Below are 6,242 nucleotides of genomic sequence, written 5' to 3'. Positions count from 1 at the left end.
GGAGTTGTCCTGATAGAGTTGCACAGAGGAGGTGGCGGCAAAGGACAAAGATGTTAGAAAACCTGTTTTTCTTGCCTGCGGCAGAGACAAAAAGAAAAAAGCAAATTCACTCAAGAAAATTCAAAACCTAAAACTGCTGTTTAATTGTTTTAAAGCCTCAGTTGAGACATTTTCTGCTTTATAACTACATGTAAACACTGATATTTTATAGGGGTTGGCGGTAATAAGCAAGTATTTGTATTGGATCAATACTACAGGTCCTTCTCCAAGAAAGAGCATATAGTGATGAAATTCATTATGTTCCAAAGTGTAATGATAAAAATGAAACTTTCATATATTTTAGATTAATGACACACCAACTGAAATACGTCAGGTCTTTTCTTGTTTTGATATTAATGATTTTGGCAAACAGCTCATGAAAACCCCAAATTCATATTTAAAAAAATTGCATATCATGAAAAGCTGATCCAAACCAGCTACTGCCCTAATCATCTGAGTCGACGAGTTAGCTCTCCACAACTCCAAATGATTCCTGAGGCTGTTAAAAACTCTCAGCCTTGTACATTACTAAAAAACACAATCCTGGGTAAGACTGCTTACCTGAAGGCAACCATTGACACCCTCAAGCAAGAGTGTAAGGCACAAAAAGAGTTCTTTATATTAATGGGCTGTTCCCAGGGCGCTGTATCAAGGCATCTCAGTGGGAAGTCTGTGGGAAGAAAAAGCGTGTCAGAAAACGCTGCACAACCAGAAGAGGTGACCGGATCCTGAGGAAAATTGTGGAGAACGGCCAATTCCAGACTATAGGGGACCTAAGAAAGCAGTGGGCTGAGCCTTTAGTAGAAGCATCCAGAGCCACAGTGCACAAGCATGTGCAGGAAATGGGCTACAGTTGCCGTATTCCCCAGGTCAAGCCACTTTTGAACCAGAAATAGCGGCAGAAACGGCTGACCTGGGCGACAGAAAAGCAACACTAGACTGTTGCTTGGGTGAATGTACATTTTGCATGCACTCCAGAAATCAAAGTGCCAGAGTCTGGAGGAAGACTGGGGAGAAAGAAATGCCAAAATGCATGAAGTCTAGTGTCAAGTACCCACAGTCAGTGATTGTCTGGGGCACCATGTCAGCTTCTGGTGTTGGTGCACTGGGTTTTATCAAGGGCAGGGTCAATGCAGCTTGTTTTGAGAAGATTTTGGAGCAATTCATGCTTCCATCTGCTAAGAATCTTCATGGAGATGAATATTTTTTTTCAGCACGACCTGGAACCTTCTCAAAGTGCCAAAACCACTGGTAAATGGTTTACTGACCATGGTGTTACTGTGCTCAATTGTCCTGTGAACACTCCTGACCTGAACCCCATGGAGAATCTGTTGGACAATGTGAAGAGGAAGTTAAGAGACACCAGACCCAACACTGTGGATTCGCTTATGGCTTCTATAGAAGCACCCTGGGCCTCCGTAACACCTCAGTAGTGCCACAGGCTGACCATGCCACGCTGCAAAGAAGCAGTCATTTCTGCAAAATGATTCCTGATCAAGTATTAGGCGCAGAATCCATCCATCCATCCATTATCTGCACCGCTTATCCTCAGTAGGGTCATGGGGGTGCAGGAGCCCATCCCAGCTATCTTCGGGCAGTGTGCAGGGGACACCCTGAACTGGTTGCCAGTCAGTCTCAGGGCACACAGGGACAGACAATTCGCTCGTTCATTCACACCTAGGGACAATTCAGACCGGCCAATTAACCAATTAACTTTTTGGGATGTGCGAGGAAACCGGAGTGCTGTTTTTTTAATTTGTCTCTTTTGAAATGATAATCAAATGAAAATCCGTTATAGGCAGCGGAGCTGCAAAAACCTAACTGCAATGTAGCGATGGACCCCAATTTAACACCTTTTCCTCAGAACACGCTTCCCACGATAACAAAACAGCCCTTTGAGACTCTTTGTGATTAAGGGCTATACAAATAAAAATGACTTGACTTGACACTCTTAAAATATGTTATTCGTGGGAGTGGTTGCATTCTTTTTGAATGGTATTTTAAATGCCCTCGCTGATGTCAGCAACTTTGGCAGTGACTAGCTAGCTACTTTGAGGACAAATTAATTATATAAAGTGGATTAGGTTACTTCAGGCAGGACGGCGGCGCAGTGGTTAGCGCATGTGCGGCACAGTTCATATCTTGGGAACGTCCTGCATGGGTTCAAATCCAGCTCCCGACTTCCTGTGCGGAGTTTGTATGTTCTCCCCGTGCTTGCGTGGGTTTCCTCCGGGCACTCTGGTTTCCTCCCACATTCCAAAATCATGCATTTCAGGTGAATTGGCCGGTCCAAATTGTCCCTAGGTGTGAATGAGCAAGTGAGTCGTCTGTCCCCGTGTGCCCTGCGATTGGCTGGCAACCAGTTCAGGGTGTCCCCTGCCCACTGCCCGATGATTGCTGGGATGGGCTCCAGCACCCCCGCGACCCTACTGAGGATAAGCGGTGTAGCTAATGAGATGAGATGAGATGAGGTTACTTCCTTCAGTTCTAACTGTTTCGGGTGTTAGTGGGTCTTGTTTAGGCCAACTGCTAAGGGTGGGCCTGATGCACCCAATATCTATATCAATACTGGTCAAATAGTTAGGTCGGATCAATACCATTCTTTTAAGATTGATACTTTCTTCCTATTTTGACAATAGCTATAACAAGTCAAGGCAAGTCACGTCATGTTTATTTGTATGGCCCTTAATCACAAGAAGTATCAAAGGCCTGTACAGACTGCTGACTATTACAGACTATAGACTATTATCAAACCAGATTGAAGGCCATAAACAAGAAGAAAAAAAACAATAATAAAAAAGGGGCCAAAAAACTACAAAAGACTTAAAGAAATTGACCAAAAGTTGACTTATTAAAAGCTAAAATGACAAAAAACAATCAAAAAAGAACACTTACAAATCTCTGGCAAATTTGAAGTCTATGTGTGTGTGTTTTTTTCTGGAAATTACAGTATTTTATTTGTCTTGTTCAATCAATCAACCAATAAAAACACGATATTTGTCCCCAAGGGGCAATTAAAAGGCACACAGAGTAGCATACAACACCCACCCACATACATACAATAATTCAACCGTGAAGTGCTAAAGTGCTGAAGTCTATACAATAAATAAGACTGGATCAAATGTTCAAAAGTAAAAAAATGTATAAAAGTACCAATATAAATGAGTTAGTGCACTGTCATGAATGATGCAGGGGCAGAACCCTACCAAACACAAGGGGGCGGGGGGCAGCGAGTTCAGGTGCTGAGCAGCCATGGGGATGAAGCCAGTCTCCCTCCTTTGAGTCCTGCTGCCGGGGCAGCGAAGTCCAAGGACAGGATGTGTGTAGGGTCCTGAGGGATTCTGCGGGCTGATTTGGTTGTTTGTTGCTCACACAGGGTTAGTATTGCCCACCCCCACCAACAGCATTTTCACTTGTTCCCAACTTAACCTTATTTATTCATCACTTTAGGATAAAAATCCTTGCATGTAAAGTGCTGTTGACATTGTAATACAGTATTTGTATTTTGTTAGAGTGCTGTGCTTTTGTTTTGAAAAAGTTGTTGTTGTTCTAGTATTTCCATTTTTATACCATTAAAGGTTTTTACATCATCGAATTATACTGTTTGCACTCTGAATTAGTATTCGAAATATTGTGCCATGTAAGGTTGTTGTAGTTATATATTGTTATTTTTTTCTATTTAGTCGTGTTGCAACAAACATTACATCATAGAATGAATAAATAACCTGAAAAGAGCAGTGGTTAGCGCGTGTGCGGCACAATTCTAAAGTCTTGGGAACCTCCTGTGTGGGTTCAAATCCAGCTACTGGACTGTGTGGAGTTTGTATGTTTCCTCCGGGTACTCCGGTTTCCTCCCACATTCCAGAGACATGCATTTCAGTTGGATTGGCCAGTCCAAATTGTCCCTAGGTGTGAATGAGCGAGCGAGTTGTCTGTCCCTGTGTGCCCTGCGATTGGCTGGCAACCAGTTCAGGGTGTCCCCTGCCCACTGCCCAATGATTGCTGGGATGGGCTCCAGCACCCCTGCGACCCTACTGAGGATAAGCGGTGCAGCTAATGAGATGAGATATATATATATACAATACTATACAGTTTTTGAGAAATTATTCTTTTCACATCATCCATCCACACATCCTCAGTAGGGTCGCGGGGGTGCTGGAGCCCATCTCAGCTATCTTCGGGCAGTGGGCAGGGGACACCCTGAACTGGTTGCCAGCCACTTGCAGGGCACACACGGAGACTGGCAACTCACTCACTCATTCACACTTCGGGACTGGCCAATTTACCTGACACGCATGTTTATGGAATGTGGGATGAAACCGGAGTGCCCGGAGGAAACCCACGCAGGCACGGGGAGATCATGCGAACTCTGCACGGAGAGGCTGCAGCAGCGGGACATGAACCCGGAACCGCGCGCACTTTTGGCACGATCTATTGATGCTTTTCTGTAAAAGGAGCAGAGCAAAGACTTCATTAGTTAAGACAATACCATTTTTTTTTCTATGCTACAATTTATAAATGACTCTACAGGGAGTGCAGAATTATTAGGCAAATGAGTATTATGACCACATCATCCTCTTTATGCATGTTGTCTTACTCCAAGCTGTATAGGCTCGAAAGCCTACTACCAATTAAGCATATCAGGTGATGTGCATCTCTGTAATGAGAAGGGGTGTGGTCTAATGACATCAACACCCTATATCAGGTGTGCATAATTATTAGGCAACTTCCTTTCCTTTGGCAAAATGGGTCAGAAGAGGGACTTGACAGGCTCTGAAAAGTCAAAAATAGTGAGATATCTTGCAGAGGGATGCAGCACTCTTAAAATTGCCAAGCTTCTGAAGCGTGATCATCGAACAATCAAGCGTTACATTCAAAATAGTCAACAGGGTCGCAAGAAGCGTGTAGAAAAACCAAGGCGCAAAATAACTGCCCGTGAACTGAGAAAAGTCAAGCGTACAGCTGCCAAGATGCCACTTGCCACCAGTTTTGCCATATTTCAGAGCTGCAACATCACTGGAGTGCCCAAAAGCACAAGGTGTGCAATACTCAGAGACATGGCCAAGGTAAGAAAGGCTGAAAAACGACCACCACTGAACAAGACACACAAGCTGAAACGTCAAGACTGGGCCAAGAAAAATCTCAAGACGGATTTTTCTAAGGTTTTATGGACTGATGAAATGAGAGTGAGTCTTGATGGGCCAGATGGATGGGCCCCTGGCTAGATCGGTAAAGGGCAGAGAGCTCCAGTCCGCCTCAGACGCCAGCAAGGTGGAGGTGGGGTACTGGTATGGGCTGGTATCATCAAAGATGAGCTTGTGGGGCCTTTTCAGGTTGAGGATGGACTCAAGCTCAACTCCCAGTCCTACTGCCAGTTTCTGGAAGACACCTTCCTCAAGCAGTGGTACAGGAAGAAGTCCGCATCCTTCAAGAAAAACATGATTTTCATGCAGGACAACGCTCCATCACACGCATCCAAGTACTCCACAGCGTGGCTGGCAAGAAAGGGTCTAAAAGAAGAAAAACTAATGACATGGCCTCCTTGTTCACCTGATCTGAACCCCATAGAGAACCTGTGGTCCCTCATCAAATGTGAGATTTACAAGGAGGGAAAACAGTACACCTCTCTGAACAGTGTCTGGGAGGCTGTGGTTGCTGCTGCACGCAATGTTGATCGTGAACAGATCAAAGCACTGACAGAATCCATGGATGGCAGGCTTTTGAGTGTCCTTGCAAAGAAAGGTGGCTATATTGGTCACTGATTTGTTTTTGTTTTGTTTTTGAATGTCAGAAATGTATATTTGTGAATGTTGAGCTGTTATATTGGTTTCCCTGATGAAAATAAATAATTGAAATGGGTATACATTTGTTTTTTGTTAAGTTGCCTAATAACTATGCACAGTAATAGTCACCTGCACACACATATATCCTCCTAAAATAGCTAAAACTAAAAAAGCCCCACTCCAACTTCCAAAATATTCAGCTTTGATATTAATGAGACTTTTGGGTTCATTAAGAACATGGTTGTTGTTCAATAATAAAATTAATTCTCAAAAATACAACTTGCCTAAAAATTCTGCACTCCCTGTATTCTTCTGCAAATCCAATTACAAATAAGCTCTGGGTCCATTCATTTGAAAATCTGACTGTGCCTCACCAGATACACACCTTACCGCACGTCACTGAATCCCTGCCAGATACAT

Source organism: Urocampus carinirostris, chromosome 5 (genome assembly GCF_059441175.1).
Source record: "Urocampus carinirostris isolate Australia breed hairy pipefish chromosome 5, RoL_Ucar_1.0, whole genome shotgun sequence".
In the NCBI taxonomy this organism is placed as follows: domain Eukaryota; kingdom Metazoa; phylum Chordata; class Actinopteri; order Syngnathiformes; family Syngnathidae; genus Urocampus; species Urocampus carinirostris.
This window is presented reverse-complemented; position numbering follows the sequence as displayed.